At 39.9% G+C, this 17,474-nt stretch overlaps 1 protein-coding gene across 10 annotated transcripts in view; it reads left to right on the top strand.

Annotated features, from left to right (window-relative positions):
* sipa1l2 (signal induced proliferation associated 1 like 2) overlaps window positions 1–17,474 on the top strand; it is a 682,609-nt gene that overhangs the window by 144,860 nt on the left and 520,275 nt on the right. The gene's annotated exons all lie outside the window — the stretch shown is intronic.

Genomic DNA, 17,474 nt, shown 5'->3' with positions numbered 1-17,474 from the left:
GTTGGTGTGGACTGGTTGGGCCGAGGGGCCTGTTTCCACACTCTACAGAATCGAATCTAATCTATAAGTTCTTACCCCAATAATTTGCATACCGGGTTTCCAATAGGGGACAGTGTATTCTGGGTTTAGATTCTGGGCAACTAGCCATGTGTCTTAGCTGGATGACTTATTGGAGGGGGAAACAATTATGGCCTTTGATCAATTAACTCAGACATATGAGCTACCTAGCAGAGACCTCTTCTGTTTTTTTTCCCAAATCAGGGATATCATCCAAAGAAGAACTACGCTTCCATCAGGCCCTTATAGATCTGACACCGAGAAGCGGATGCTTAGTGCTGAGAACACACTCATTGTCAGCACTGTATCACCTGGTGGGGGATGGCCCCTTGGATGAGACCGAGTAGCTTTGTAGGGTCTGGGATAGATAACTGGGAGTCGAGATCTCTACTGTGTCATGGGAGGTGAAGATGCTCCACTGGGTCTATCTGGCCCCAGATCACCTTTCAAAATTCAAAGTGGGAGTATCCTCATCATGTCCCAAATGCAAAATGATTATGGGTCATCTCATTGTCTTTGGTCCTGCTACAGGCTCTGGATAAACTGGTGCACTGTGGTCAGTGAAATTGAGGATCTTGGTCACAGAATTGGGGATGGAACCAATCTTTGTTCTCCTGGGCCTGCTCAGTGTATGTACTTTAGATGCACATAGGAAAGAAAACTTTTTAATATCCTTACTTTTTGCACAAGGAAAAACATTTTGCTATGTTGGATGTCTGGAAACCTCCCCAGATACTAAAATCTGTTGGAATTTGAATTTTACTGTTTGTGATGGCATCAAACCAATGAAATGATCTGATGTTTTGGGGTATAAAACCGGACGTTTTGAACAGTTAAGAGGAGAGCAGAAAAGAGTTGCCAAGAAACCACAACTACCAGCAGATTAGCTGTCTGAAAGATACCTATGTATAAGAAACCTGTGCAGTAGAACACCAAAGTCAACCTAGAGGAATCTACAGAGAAAGTTCGACATCCGAAGGCTATAACTGGATTTGAAATTAATTTTGTCGTAAATTTAAGAGGGAGTTTATCGGACCGGTATTGTGGAGGGGGAGGTATAAGATAGGTTTAAGAGAAAAGAGTTGTAAATAGCTGTTGTTTTAATGTTCTCTGTTGGATTTAAAGAATAAAATTGTTAATTTTTACTTTAAATCGTGATAGTTCTTTGCCTCTCGAAATTTAACAGATTGTGGCACAAGGTTAGCGATTCTGTGTGTTGGATTTAAGTTAGCAGAGAGGTTTACCCTGTGTCATAACAAAAGTTGTTATTTTGCCACGCTGAGCCATATTATTTATTTATTCATATGTACATGGGTAATAGTTCTGTTCTTTTTGAATTGTTTTGATTTGTATTGTTTTTGGTATGATGTAATTTTAAAAATCCTTCTTTTCAATATAAAAAAATAAAATAAACATGAGGTAGGATCATAAATTGTACAGTTTAAAACCAAATCCTTACATTATTATAGTAATGCATTTCAAATGCATGGTGGTCATCACATGATCTCTTTTTCACATGGTGAACTTTTCTATATGTGAGCCAAAGAATATTAAAATATCTTTCTGGAGAATTTTGTATGATATAGAATGGATACTGAGAATGTATATAGGGTATAAGCAGGCAGGGAAAGAGTTCTGAGTTTTGTGAAGGCAGAGAAAGAGTTAAGTTCTGAATTTCGTGAAACAAGAGATTCAGCTGAGATCAGATAAGAACTTGCAGTTAACAATGGGGTCCTGGAGGCAAGGGTAATGGAAAAGCATTCATTATGTAGAGCCATTTAACAAGAGGAGGTAACATTCAATATGTGAGGTCAGTTTAACCAGGTGATAAGTATCTATTATGTGAAGTCAATTATTAATTGTGTAACACCAGATGGCTTAATTTTTGATATTGATAATTGTTGATTGTAACGGATCACCCAATTAATATCTATGTTGCCTTATCGGGATGCTCCTCCCTGGAAAAGGATTATTTAGTTCATTGAGAAACTGCTGTTCCAGAGAAGACCGTGAACTCGTGTCTCTGTGCACATGGGCGATTGTTCTATCTCCCTCCAAAGCCATACTGTGTCTCCAAGCGTTTTGCTTTGACTGGAGAGGAGGGGTGGGGAAGGGCGGAGAATGGGAAGACAATACGATTTAAGAATTGTTAGAACTCTATTGTTAAAACACCTCTTGAAATTGTCTAATTTTTTTAACCCCTTTTAAGTTCAAGTAGAAAGGCAGTCATTCATAATGAATGTATATTGATAAATAAGTTGTAGTATTAACTTTGCAAATATTACTAGCTATCAAAATTTAATCAATTTTGATTTGGAGCTGAACATGACTTGTGGACTTTGTGGAACAGCTTCTGGTAAAAGGAAGAGAACAGATCAAACAAGTTTGTTTGTTACACAGACCAGGCCTGGAGGTTAATCACAGGTTCAGTCTTGATTTAAAAAATAAATTCCTATAGACAGTGGCCCTGGGAAGCGCATTGTGTTTTAAAGAGTTGTGAAATAACTCCACATAACCTGGTATCCCAATACTAAGTCACCCTTTATTTATACAACCATAGTACTTTACACTGGTCTGGCTTCCTCAGAGTCAACTCTGAGTGAACAGAATCTCTAACACTCCTGTTGATATGTCAGCCAGGGCTTCCTGATTGAACCACATTAACAACCTCAATCAGAGAACTAATTCTGAGGTCCACCTGGCTGACCTCGTTACAATCACTACCTCCCTCCCCCTGAAAGTCCAGGGACATAGGTCTGTTGTTTTTATTGTAGCCACTCCTGGGGCATTTCTGTACCAGGTCTGGTTTCTCCAACTCAGCCTCGAACACGGGCAGCATGTACCGGTCCGTAACCCACGGCTTGCGTCCAGTGTGTCTTGGGAAGAAACTTATCCTCTTCCTTCAGGTGGTAAATGACCGAGGCTGTGACATCTGCAGTGTCCGTCTTAGATTCCAAGATTTCTTTGTTGCTGGATTAAGTGGGAGAGCCCACGGGTTTTGACAGCCTTTCTGACTGTTCTGAGGGGCAAGGTATGTTTTGTTTCTGCTCAGTTTGAGAGTTTGTAGCTTTCATGTGTCCACGTGCTTCTTCACGACTACCTCACTTACCTGAACTTTGTACATCATGGGACCTGACCTTGCATCAAACATGCCCCTGACCCATGCAGGGTTGTTTTATGTTTTGGCACCAAACTTCTTCACTTGAAGCAGACTGCCTTTCTCGCTTGGAGTCTTGTATCTGGCATTGGCAATTGTGATGCTGTTTCACCCTTGGCTCCCCCCAAGGTCTGGGAAGATCATATTTAACCTGGTGTAGAGTCTTCTCCCCATTAGCAACTCTGCTGGTCGGGTGGTCCGATAATCAAATAGGAACTGGGATCATTTGGTATTGAGTGAAACTGTATGCGGTTTCTTTAAGCCTGTCTTCAAAGTTTGGACTGCTCTTTTTGGCAGACGTTTGGACAATGGATAGTATGGAGTTGTCCTTATGTGCAGAATGCCATTCAACTTACAGAAATACTCAAATTCCCTGCTGGTGAATGATGGCCTGTTGTCTGTGACCAACACTTCTGGGTGTTTGTTTATCACAAAAGATGCTTGCGGCTTTTCTATCATCTTCCCCATGTTTGACGAGTGAACTCCATGCATGCCCAACCACTCTGATGGGTGTCTACAATGACCAAGAACTTTAAACCCATGAAAAGGCCAGCGTAGTCAACATGTAACAAAGTCCTCCATTTACCTGGCCATTTCCACGAATGTGGGAGAGCTGCTGGTAGTCATTTTTGTCCTTGTTGGCATTCTGGGTACTGCCCCACCTGTGTGGGTATATCTGCATCCAATTCTGGCCACCAGACATTACCTCTCACCAACGTCTTCATTTTTGGAAACCTCTGGACGACCCTGGTGGAGTTCTGCCAGTATCTGGTGGCAGTCTTTGCACAGGACAGTCACTCTTGCTCCCCATAATAGTATGCCATCATTTACTGTGGTTTGATCTCCGGGTCCAAAGAATTTTAATTTTGGTTGTGATAGCCCCTTGGTTTCTCCCATCACCACCAGCTGTCTGAGTTTTGCCAGGGCCGGATTTTTTTTGCATCCACAGTCTGATTATTGTCAGTGGTAACTGGAAAGGTGCCCAGAAAGTTTAAAACCATGACAGACTTTTCCAGTGGTAGCATCACCACTGGAAGAGGCGGCTCAACACATCTGCATTTGCTACTTGGCTTCCCAAACGGTGTTCTGACTTCTAATTATACGCACTTAGAATGAGAGCCCACTGCTGAATTCAGTCTGAAGTTGTGGGTGGGGCACGGCCTTATCCTCTTTAAGCGATACTGGGGTTTCTGGTCCGTTACTATAATAAATTTATGTCCATATAAAGATATTGATAGAACTTCTCATACCAAAGATGACTGCCAAACCTACCTTCTCTATCTGAGCATAGTTGTGCTCTGCATCAGCCAATGTTTGAGAAGCTTATGCTATCGGAAGTTGCTCTCTGGGCCACTGGTGAGCCAGCACTACCCTGATACCATATTAGGAGGCAATACATGTCGGCACCACATCTTGCTTGGAATCATAGTATGGCAACACCTCAGATGATAGCTGCTTCTTCATTTCCCTAAAGGCTATGTCTTGCCTATGGGACTACTTCCAAGGCTTTTTCAGGTGCAGATATGCCAGGTTACTTATGAATGGATGTCAGGTTACATATGAATTTCTGTAAACTTCACCAATCCAAGGAAAGACCTAAGCATCAATAACACACGGGAGCCAAGCAGCTTTGATTGCCCTTAATTTTATCTTCAAATGGGTATAACCTGGTCTTGTTGACTCTGCAGCCCAAGTAGGTTGCTTGGGGTGCCTGGAACATCCAATTTTCTTTGATCCTAAAGCATATGTCCACCTTGGAGAAACTTCTAAAGTCTGTGCCTAAGTTGTCTAAGTGCTGTTTAGTCTTCTCTGTTATTAGTATGTCATTCAGGTAAATGGTAACATGGGGTAGATCTTGTAAAATGTTCTCCATTGTCTGCTGAAAATCGGCACAGGCTGATGATACCCAAATGGCAGCCTCACGTATTGGTCTAAACTCTTAGGTATTAATTGTAGCATACTTCTGGCAATCTCATTTAATTGTAGTTGCATGTAGGCATGGCTCATGTCCAACTTTGTGAAGGACGGACCCCTGCCAGCTTTGCACATAAGTCTTCCATGCAAGTGACTAGCTATTTATCCAGGTATTTATGTTGGTGAGAGGTTATGTCTGATGGCCAGAAGTGGTTCGCTGTTTCTTGAAAATCCCACAAAGGTTAACCGACCCATCGGGCTTCACAATCTATACAACCAGTACTGCCCACTTCGTAAACTGCACTGGTTTGAGTCTTTTGTGTTCCAACTTCCTGATTTTTACCACTAGCTTTGCTCATAAGGCATGTAGAACTGGGTGGGTCTTGCAGAATTGTGGAATTGTTTACTGATCAACATGCAAAGTGGCCTTTGCTCCTTCAATAGTCCCTGGACCTTCCTGAAAAATGTTTGGGTGTTCAATTAGGACTTCACTCAGGCAGCCATTTTCTAATTGTAAAATGTTGCACCAATCAAGGTGAATCTTTCTCAACCAATTTCACTCAGTCAGGCTTGGGCCCGAATCTTTTTACTACAATTAAGGGTAACTGAACCAGCTGCTTCTCATGTGAGACTGGAACCAAAGTTGTACCCTTAATCTGTAAAGGTTCCCAAGGTGTAGATTCTCAGTCTAGCTGAGGCCTTATGCAAACTTAAGGATTGGAGTCCAGTGCAGATTTTGTTAAATACTGGTTGTGCGGTGTCTGGCAAAGCTGTGTTGGGATCAACAATCTCTATTAGAACCGGGTAGCCGTTTAGCCAGGTGGTTATTTTGGTTCTGATTTGGATGTTGCTAAGCAACTTGTGTTTCAAGTCAGATGTAGTGCGCTTTCCAGGGTGTGCATGCTCATGGATACTGCCATATATCCTCTTACTTGATTCAAGCCTAATGGGACTCTACTGCCAGTATTGTGACTAGAGCAAAAACGACAATGGCTTTCCGGCCCGATCCTGATGAAAGTTTTAACCATATGGCCATGGCTTAGCTTTGGGGTTTGCTGCAAGCCCTCTGTTCAGGATATGTCTGGAGTGAGGCTGTGCAATTGCCTTCAGTCAAGTGGTTTCCCTCAAGCTCAATCTAAGTGGCGAGGATGCCTACTTCTGTTGGCATATCCTGTAACTCATGCTCCACTTGTTACATTTACTAATGCCAAAGCTAATTGTAGTGCTTGTTTGAAGTCCTGTTAGGTTCAGCTGGTAGGTGCATTTGCATGGTTATATCATTAATCCCATGTACCAAATAGTCTCTCGGCATCTTGTTAAGGATTAAACCAAAGTCACATGCCTCCACGGTTGTCTTAATCTTGTTAAAAACCCCAACACAGATTCCTCTGGTTCTTGAACAGCCAAGTAAAACCGATTGTGTCTCAGAAGTAGACAAGGTCATAATATTCCTGAACTGAATCCGACAATTCTTGAAACTTTTAATACTTGATACCTCAGGAAATATTAAGCTCCTAATAACCCAAAAAGCTGAGCGTCCACAAGCTGTCAAGAGAATTGTTCATTGCTTTTCATCTGCCCCAATGTGATTTGCCTGGAAAAAATCACATGTTCTTTCCACGTACTGCGTCCAGTTTTAATCAAGAGGATTGAATGAATCAAACTCCCAAATATTGGCACAATGCCAGAAATGCTGTCCCCAACTCCAATATGACTGTTGCGAGTGAATTTCTTTAGCAGTTTTTTTTTCTTTTGTCACCACCTAATTGAATATCCAGAGGTTTTTCAGGAAGTTCCAGGGACTATTGAAGGAGCAAAAGCCACCTTGCATGTTGACCAGTAAGCAAGTCCACAATTCTGCAAGACCCACCCAGTGCTTTTTGCCTTATGAGCAAAGGTAGAGGCAAAAATCAGAGGTTGGAATGCAAAGGACTCATATTTCCACAGAGGCCAGTATCTGGTCCCCAAGTCACCCTTTATTACACATGCACAGTACTTTACACTAGTCTGGCTTCCTCAGAACTGGCTCCCAAGGTGAACAGAATCTCTGACACTTCAGTTTATATCTTCAGCAAGGGCTCCCTGATTTGGGCAGTAAACCTGGTCAATCAGTGAACTCTTACTCTGAGGTCCACTTGGCTGACCTTGTTACATTCACTTCAAGTTGGCTGTTAACAAGGTCAATACCACAGAATTGGTTCTGGCACGTTTGGAGGGGACCCTATATTCAAGCAGATGACAGGTTTTGATTGGTAATTGAGGGCTTGGCTGCTCAGACATAGCATGAAAATCTGAAAGCTCTTTATGCTCCCATATCAACCTTTGGAAGCCCAGACAGAAGAAAGCTGAGTTTGGAGTGTTACTGGCTTTACTTGAGTGAACTGAGGTGACCCTAATTGACGATTCCAGAAATGACATCAATGAGTCAACAGTTATGCCTGTGAAATAACACCTCATGAAAGCCATTGAAGTAATCTGGCCCATTTTGTTCTTTTGTTTATGTATCTCTTAACTGTGTTTGTCTGACACTTTTGTGGAGGCTGTAACAAATTCTTCAGATTTAAAGCATAGATATTAATCACTTCACTTTTTTTTGCTTGCCAGAGTTAATGTTTTCAATAAATTGTGAGATTTTTGTTTGCAGTTAAAAAAAAATCTGGTATCTGGTATTAACTATTCACAAAGTCTGGGTTTGGTTTTTCAAAAGTCTTGAGAACCATTACACTAACAGTTGGGAGTCTGCAGCGATTTAATTTTACTGTGCTGAGAATACAGAAGTAGAAAGGCAGATTTAATTTGGCTGTTTGTGTCCATGTCACAACAATAAGGGACTCTCCCTCTTGTGAGGGAGCCTACGATCAGGGATCATTATATAGGGTAGGAGGGAGGCCATTTGGGACTGAAATGGGGATAGCTGAGGTAAGAACCTGCGGAATTCTCTGCAGCAGAAAATGATTGAGGCCAAAACATTGAATGTTTTTAAGACATCGTTAGATGCACTTCTTAGGGTGAAAGAGAATCAAAGGGTGTGCAAATAAATGGAAACAGGGTACTGAATGGCGAAGCAGGCTCAAAGGACCAAATGGCCCACTCCTGTTCTTATTTTCTGTGTTTCTGTTTTAAAAATAAAGGTTGCAAACTTAAGGCAGAGAAGAGAAAGAATTCATAGTCATACAGCATGGAAACCGATCCTTCTGTCCAACCAATCCATGCCAAACATAATTCTAAGGTAAACTAGTTCCACTTGCCTTCTCCTGGCCCATAGCCCCCAATCCTTTTCTGCTTATGTACTTATCTAAGTGTCTTTTAAACATTTTAAATGTGCCCGCATCCAACACTTTCTTAGGAAATTCATTCCACACATGAACCACCCTCTGTAAAAATAAAAACCCCCTGTGTCTTTTTTTTAAATCTCTGGCCTCTCGCCTTAAAAATATGCCTCATGGTCCAAGGGTAGTGAATTTGTTGGCATCCTTCAGAACAAGTTGTTGTCAAGGCTAAGATAGATTTTTAATCAATATAGGAATTGACAATTCTAGAGAAAAGGCAAGAATGTGGATTTGAGAGTTATCAGATCAGCCATGATCTCATTGAATGGTAGAATGGAATTGATTAGCTGAATGGCCAACTCTGCTCCTATCCCTTCTGGTTGACTCAAAGCAAGGTTAGAAAAAAAAATGTTGATTCCAGCTGATATAACCAAACATGTGACTTTTTTCCACTTGGTCTTAATGAAGTGGTCTCTTTCTGAAACAGCACAACACTGCAGGTTTGGTTTTAATAATAAGGCAGAAATTTATTATCAATAGAAATGAAGATAAGGGTAGACCAAACTCAACTTGTAACACCTAATCAATTCCTTTTGAACACTTAAAAAGCACAACTTCATTCATCTCAAAACACATCTTTATAAGTTAAGATTCAAAACTGGTCTTTTCACTTTTGTGTAGATTTAATTATGGATTGAAATGAGAAAAACTGTTTTAAAACCAAGGACTGCTATAGGATTGATGTTTTGAAAGCAACTAACTTGACATTCATTGCAAACACTATTTGCACAACTGCAATTGTTGAAGTGTAGTTTGTGGACAAAGTGCAGCCAATGGATTGTGTAAAGATGGAGCTTTGATTGGTATAAGGTGGTCACTGCTCTGTGAACTAGTCACTACTACTTCTGCTGTCAACAACTATGCAATTAGATCTCAGGTAGCTGAACAGCTTGGGGCTGTGAATAAGGTAGAGAAGCTTTGCAGATCATCGTCTGCTCAGGAGCACTGTTCAGTGCAGTAAACGTACTTTAAATCTGAAGAAAATGAATTTATCCTCCCTTTAATAGTTTCTGTAAACTGACTTTTAATTAATAACTCATAAAGACATTTTTATAAGTGAACCAATCACCCTGTGCCTCTTCGAAAAACTGGGAAAGCACCTGGAGAAGGATGACTAATGACTGGGCTATATATAGGCTAAGTGAGTAGACAAAAGTGACAGATGGAGTCTAATGTAAGAAAATGCAGAGTTGTCCACTATACCAGGAAAAATCGAAAGCAACATGTTATTCAAATGATATGTGGCAAGATTGTGGCAGAGTAGGACACTCCAATGGGAGCTCTTCTACTCTGCCTGTTCTTTTTGCTTCTTTTCTACTTTTCTTTCTCAGCAGTCTCTGAGAGATGCGTGGGGAATCCCAAGTTTAGGAGCAGTGCAAGGTGAAGCGAATCCTGGTACAGCACAACTTACCTTGTTGCTGTTGTGGTTCTGTTTGCTGAGCTGGGAATTTGTCTTGCAAACGTTTCGTCCCCTGTCTAGGTGACATCCTCAGTGCTTGGGAGCCTCCTGTGAAGCGCTTCTGTGCTGTTTCCTCCGTCATTTATAGTGGCCTGTCTCTGCTGCTTCCGGTTGTCAGTTCGAGCTGTCCGTTGTAGTGGCCGGTATATTGGGTCCAGGTCGATGTGTTTGTTGATAGAGTCTGTGGATGAGTGCCATGCCTCTAGGAATTCCCTGGCTGTTCTCTGTTTGGCTTGCCCTATAATGGTAGTGTTGTCCCAGTCGAATTAATGTTGCTTGTCATCTTTGTGTGTGGCTACTAAGGATAGCTGGTCGTGTTGTTTCGTGGCTAGTTGGTGTTCGTGTATACGGATCGTTAACTATCTTCTTTTTTGTCCTATGTAGTGTTTTGTGCAGTCCTTGCATGGGATTTTGTACACTACATTGGTTTTGCTCATGTTGGGTATTGGGTCCTTCGTTTTGGTGAGTTGTTGTCTGAGAGTGGCTGTTGGTTTGTGTGCTGTTATGAGTCCTAGTGGTCGCAGTAGTCTGGCTGTCAGTTCGGAAATGCTCCTGATGTATGGTAGTGTGGCTAGTCCTTTGGGTTGCGGCATGATCCGTATCCATGAACACCAACTAGCCACAAAACAACACGACCAGCTATCCTTAGGTAATCTTTGAAACAACAGGAGTTTTATTGATACAATTCAAAATATGATAGATTTAGCTTGGTTGAAAGTTAAGTAAACCAGGAAGATCCAATGCAATCTTCAAAATAGTTTTCCCAGTCTTATTAGTACAAAATGGACTAAGAATGTGTTCTAACAGCAATAAATGTTGTCCATATGGCACATTCATAATAAATATTCACAGCAGGGCTGGGAGTTAATCCATACTGAAGTAGCATGTGTTTATGCTGCTTTGCATAGTAAGTGTCTGCTGCCAAAGCAACGATGGTTTCCAGTAGAGTCTTTCAACACTAGCAGCATTTTTTTGACAATTCCCAGCATCTTTTTATTATGTTTTTTCTATGTTGTGCTGGAATAGCCACGCTACCTTATATCAAAGACCTGTCAGAAATGACATCCAGATTACTCAGACCCCTTGGAATCACCGTAACCCACAAACCCCCTTAAACAGTGACTAATGAACCTAAAGGATCCATTAGATGCCACCAGCAAAACTAACGTCATTTACAAGATACCATGCAAGGACTGTTTTAAAAAAAAACACTACATTAGACAAACAAGCAGGAAACTTGCCAACAGGCTGCATGAACACTAATTTGCCACCAAAAGACATGACCCAGTACCACTAGTTTCTATACATACAGACAAAGAAGGACACCACTTTGACTGGGATAACACACACATCCTAGGACAGGCAAAAACAAAGACATGCACAAGAATTCTTAGAGGCATGGCATTCTAGCCAGAACTCCATCAATAAACACATCGATTTAGGTCCTATTTACCTTCCCTTGAAAAAAAGAACCAGAAATGACATTGCCCACCTTAAGAAACCAAGACTTATAAATAGAGAGGTAGGACATACCACCAGTGCTTCACCAGAGACTCTCACTAATGATGTTACCTAGGATGGTGACAAAATGTCTGAAAACACACCTTTAGGCTCAGCGAGCTAACTCACATACTTATCACCAACTTGAGCTACAAATCTTCTCAAAAATTGCTGGCATCCATATCCCTAGGCTTTATCAATGCCATTCTCTCAATGACCTCCAAGGAGATTCACTTAAAAGAAGCTTCCTTTCTTAGCTAGATTTTCTAGCATTAACTATCACAGGGGAAACACAACTTTGAATTCAAATTTTGACAATTGAATTCAAGTTAATTCTGCCCTTCTTTACCTATTTCTATATTCAGTTAGTCTCTATCTCTGAAGCATCAGTGCATCAGTACCGATTTGTTTTTAATGAAGCTGATGAAAAGAAAATGAAATGAGTTTTGCTGTAGATCTTGAGAGCCTCTGGTTGAAGAATTTGAATTGTTGCCATACAGGAAAATACCTAGTAGGATTTGCCAGCCAACTGAAGTACTTACTTAGCTCACTTATGCCCATGATGTACCTGATTGAAGACATTTAGTAACAAGCCAGGTTTTTAGCTAAACATCATATTTCTGACCCCTGCATTGTCCATTTAAGCATGTGACAAGGGATCAGGGAATAGGAATAAAGAAAGAAATCTCTAATATCAGAGAGCCAGTGCAATGTGGTAATCTCGATTCTTTGGATGTAATATTAGTATTTTTAATAATGCTACAGAATCATGATTTTTATATTACATTTCTTGGATTCCATTGTGTGTTCCTTTCTAAAAAAAAGTTGATGTAGTTTTGTTAAAGTCTCATAGATCAACTTTAGAGCAGTTTTTTTTATACAGAAGGGTAAGCAGGGTAGAGAAAGATAAATGACCTGCTCCTGACCTTCAGCTAGTGTTGGTCTCTCATCAGCAACTAGGTGATTACAGCCCTCTGTTATGGACGAGACAAAAGACCCTCAAAATATGTTAAGAAAATGCCGAGACCCTAACTGTTTCTTATTTTAAAGACATTTACCAAGCCTTGCATTCCAGATGCAATTCAATTGGTCAAACTACCAGCCTTGAAGCAAAATGCACTTTATTCACAGACTATAGTTAAGATACAACAAAAGGAAGAAGAAATTGGAATAACATAATTCTATTGAAATTTTAACAGATTATTTAATTACTAAACAATACAGTAGCATTCCATAAACACAGATTGATCCTCAGGCAATTCTCCAATCCAGGAGGAAAAACATCAAAGAAAACTGAGAGTGAGTAGCAGGAAGTGATGTACTACAGCTTCTAAACCAGCTTCAAGTCTCCAACAAGCTGCTGCTGAAAAACTAAAACTAAAAATCCTGATTTTGGTGGAACTTGACCCCACTCATTCAGGCTGCTTCTGTTGTTCCAATTTTAAAAGAAACCAATGCCTCACAAGCTGTTTACTTTATTGGATTCAATTAGACAGCTCGATGCCTCTCATAAAACCTCTCTTCAAAAATAAACAGGACAAAATACAGAAGAACCTTGATTATCTGGCGTTTGATTACTCAAATATCGGATTATCCGGTAAGATTGCAATGTCCCGATGCTCGGCTAAACTATGTTATCCGGCATTTGATTAAGTTAACCAAATGAAATACTCCCTACCCGTGTCCTTCGGATAATTGAGGGTACTCTGTACATCTCTTAAAGTCATTGTGTCATTGCACCTCTTATCTTGTAAGGAGTGTGCAAATCTCACAGACATTGGACAATAATTCAGACGATTACTTTTAATTATTGGAACCTCATCCATCTATATATTGGGTGTCACATAAAATGTGTTCTTTGAGAAAAGTAAGGAAGGCAGAATTTACTGTAGAAACCATTCATGGTTCACCAAAGTAATAAAGCAGATGTGGAAAACCGACATGGCTTTGTTAATTTCCTAAAACAGGATGTATTACATACTTGTAGACCCTAACATTTCCTGGAACTATACTGGCCGTAGGTTTGAATGTTTTTATCTAAAAGTGTGGTGAAGCTAGTTTTTAGAGTTAGGTAAATTCTTAAGATGTGAAAGTATCTTCTGTGCTGCTACTATGTAGTTTTTTTTTGTATGAACAGTTTGATTAATGGCACCACATACCATATTTTGTTGTATAAAATCTTGGAAAATGTTAATGTTCTAAGACATTAATTCAGTTGAACAGACAGTATGTGGTTATGAATAGTGAGAAAAGCTTCTGTTTGGTTTCCATTCTGGTTGAGGTAGACTTGAAGCCTGTTATCTTGCCCTGCCCCTGAAAGTGGAAGGCAATGGCAAACCACAATGGAAAAATAACCAACAAAAAGGTGCAGAAAGTAACAAATGAGTTAAAGATCTGCCTTTGGGCAGAGCATACACAAATGAATGATTTACATACAAATGGAAGAATGATTTGAAGTGCGCAATTAAGTATTTGTGCATTATACCATCTACCATTCTGCCTGACCCCTAACGATAATCTGGCTAAAACTTCAAATTTGTGAACAACTGGTTGTTGTACTTTATAAACCCATAAGCATTTGTTGTGATAGATATGTTTTGTTTGTTTTTTAGCTGTGGAAATGTAGTACATTTTGAGTTTTTAAAATCCTATTTTAATCATGAGATTATCTACATTTAATCAGAATTTTGATGGTTAAACTCAGTAGCAGTTTCCATTACTGCATTTCTCAATGGCATAGAAGAAATAAACCAATACTATCTATTTAAGATATCAATTTTGTGCTGATCTAGTTATCACTAACTTGAAATTCTAGCTGACCAGCAGAAAGAAGTAGCAGAAGAGTAATTATTCGTATCTTTCTCTGGAGAACAGGAATGTGTTCCCCTTTTAACCTTTGCCTAATGAAGGTTCTTGGGATTGACTTTCAATGATATTTCCATGCCAGCCCTCATAGTTGTAACTTTCAAGTGGATTCCAGCTTTTACTTGCAGTCTGCGTCCCTCATGGTCCCTGTCTTATGATTCTAGGAGCCTTTTCAGAACAATTGATTCATTTATATAAAGCAGGAAAGCTGAATGTTACGGTCTAGACCTTTCCTTTACACATGCTAATTGTTAGCAGTTGGTCTCTTTGTCTAGCCAAGTATGGAAGAGGTAAGGATTATAGATCAGCTATATGGATTTCCACTAATTGAGCCCCAATAGCAGCCAGGGTTCTCTTGGAAAAATTTGGAAATATTTAATGTCGCACTTCCAAAGAAAACTGCAGTGTTAGTGGTAACATCCTGACAGCATGTACAGGAGCAAACATATTGTTGTGATACACTTTTAGAAATGAACAGCACAAACAGAGGATGGATACTTGAAACACTGAAAGAGAAGAGTGGTATCAACCGCTCATTGAAACAAGATTCTCAACACAATGTTTCATTTTGGGCAGTGTTAATATTTACCATAGCCTTGGATTCATGAGTTAAGGACCATGATATCTTCTGTAGTAACTCTTAATAACTAGATTGGAACAGGGAAATTACAAATTGATGGAAGACCGAATGAATCAACTTATTAAAACCGCTGACATTAAAGTAGCTTTACCTTCAATCAGGCACTTCTTTAATATCTATTCCAATGACTATCTCTCTTCCCTGCTTTTGTCCTGGGCTTGAATACCCTAAGATGATATCCTCGTTTCCAGGTTGGACATTTTCTCCTGCTCCTGTAGGTTTCTTGGAAGCAACAAACTGATCTTTGCCTTCTCTGTATTAATGTACTAAGTCTTATTTGTAGCTGTAATTCCTGATTCTTGATATTATTTTGGTGATTGTATACTTATGATTCTGACAGGAAAAGCATGCTAAATATTGAGCCCCCGTGACTCCCATGAGCCATATGAAGACTGTAAATGTCTTATTTAATCATGGAAATGGTCATTTAAATTTTTTTTCATTATTATCTAGAATAAAAGAGACTTTCACTGTGTTTCTTTAATAAACTCTGTTTATTAAAAACAAACTGTACTCTTATAGTAAGTAGCAAAACCAATCATCACCTATCCTACTGTGCAGGATCAAATTCTATCGGCTTTATCCCAACCATGCACATAATAATTGGCAGACAGGGCAAGATATCAAGGGTTTGAGTGCAATCGATAAAATTGGTTGACTTCTCTCAGTTTCTTGGATGTCTGTTGGCACTGTCCTATTTTGGTGGTTTCAGAGAGAGAAAGGTTGGGGGGGTGGGGGGGGGGGGTGTGTGTGTGTGGAGAGAAGAGAAAGAAAGAAAAAAAATTACTGTTGAAAACAACAAATGCCAGAGATCAAAGTGGGTCATACAGCATCCTCTCTCCATGGATGACCTGCTGTGATCACCAACATTTGTTGTTTTCAGTACAGATTCCAGCACCTACAGTAATTTGCTCCTACAAGACTTTACTATTGCTTGACTTGGAGCACCTTTTCTAGCTCTCAGATCTGACAAAACGTAAACTGAAAGTCTGCATGCTGTTGCTAGGCAATCTTCACATGGCATCTTCCAAAACTCAGTCACTCAAAACTTTGTCTAACAATTAAGGAGGAAAAATAATTTCTTAACTATTTTTAAAATGCTTTGCTAGACTTTATTAAAGAGCAGATAATCTACAGATCTCCATGACTTTTGATTTTTTTCTGAAGTATTAAATGATAAATTTTTACTGCATGCAAGCAAGCAGTTGTCTAAATCTTTTTTTCAATTTCTTAATCCATAAATATGTATTTATTTCTAATACAATTTAATGATCTTTGGCAATGAAGTACTCAAATCTGTTTGATATTCCAGTTGCCCCCTAATTAATGTTTTATGTATGTTTATCATTCTTATACTTTTGGTTCTGATGTCCCCGTTGATTGATGGTTTGCTTTTTCATGGCTTTATCTACTTGTCCTTTGATGGAATTATGTCATTGGGCACCAGTGACTTTTCATGATTTCAAAGAAGTGATTTGTATAAAATACATTTCACAGAAGAATAATTTTGCTGCCAGCTGTTTATTGGCTAGGCCAGCTTGAAGATGAGCAATGAGCATGGTAACTGCTGCTTCAATGAATGCTTCCATTATCAAATGACTTAAAATGTTCCCAGTATAGAATATGTGTAATAAGCAAGGCAGTAAAACGTACCAAGAGATAATAGTGTAGCAGCCTAGGACTATTCAAGTGAAATAAAAATCATTTAAGGGAGGCTAGCAATGCAGGCACAGCAACGGAAATAAACGACATCAAACTTGGCCAAAAATTATAGTATACTGGAAATGCCTGAGCCAAAATACACCAGAGACTATCCTGCCTAGGGACAAGTCCTTGCAAGATCTAAACCCAGATAGTTGAAAACCACAGAGGCACCAGAACACATTAGGAAGCGTAAACGGGCAATTCAACTCTTCCTGACAAACAAAAAATACTAGATGCATGGGGCAGACATGCTTTAGTAAGACAAACGGCTAAGTTTGTATTCTGCGATTCTGTATATATCACCCAGCCCGTGTCCCTCCAAACCCTTCCTATTCCTATACCCATCCAGATGCCTTTTAAATGTTGCAATTGTACTAGCCTCCACCACTTTTTCTGGCAGCTCATTCCATGCACGTACAATCTTCTGCGTGAAAAAGTTGCTCCTTGGGTCTCTTTTCCCTTTCACTCTAAACCTATGTCTTCTAGTTCTGGACTCCCCACCGCAGGGAAGTGACTTTGTGTATTTATCCTATTCATGTCCCTCATAATTTTTTTAACCTCTATAAGGTCACCCCTCCGCCTCCGACGCTCTAGGGAAAACAGCCCGAGCCTGTTTAACCTCTCCGTATAGCTCAAATCCTCCAACCCTGGCAACATCCTTGTAAATCTTTTCTGAACCCTCTCAAGTTTCCCAACATCTTTCTGATAGAAAGGAGACCAAAATTGCACGCAGTATTCCAACAGTAGCTTAACCAATATCCTAGCCGCACCATGATCTCCCAACTCATGTACTCAATACTCTGACCAATAAAGGAAAGCACACCAAACACCTACATCACTATCCTATCT

Source organism: Chiloscyllium punctatum, chromosome 3, assembly GCF_047496795.1.
Source record: "Chiloscyllium punctatum isolate Juve2018m chromosome 3, sChiPun1.3, whole genome shotgun sequence".
In the NCBI taxonomy this organism is placed as follows: domain Eukaryota; kingdom Metazoa; phylum Chordata; class Chondrichthyes; order Orectolobiformes; family Hemiscylliidae; genus Chiloscyllium; species Chiloscyllium punctatum.
The sequence above is the reverse complement of the archived record's forward strand: the minus strand, read 5'-3'. Positions and strand labels throughout refer to the sequence as shown.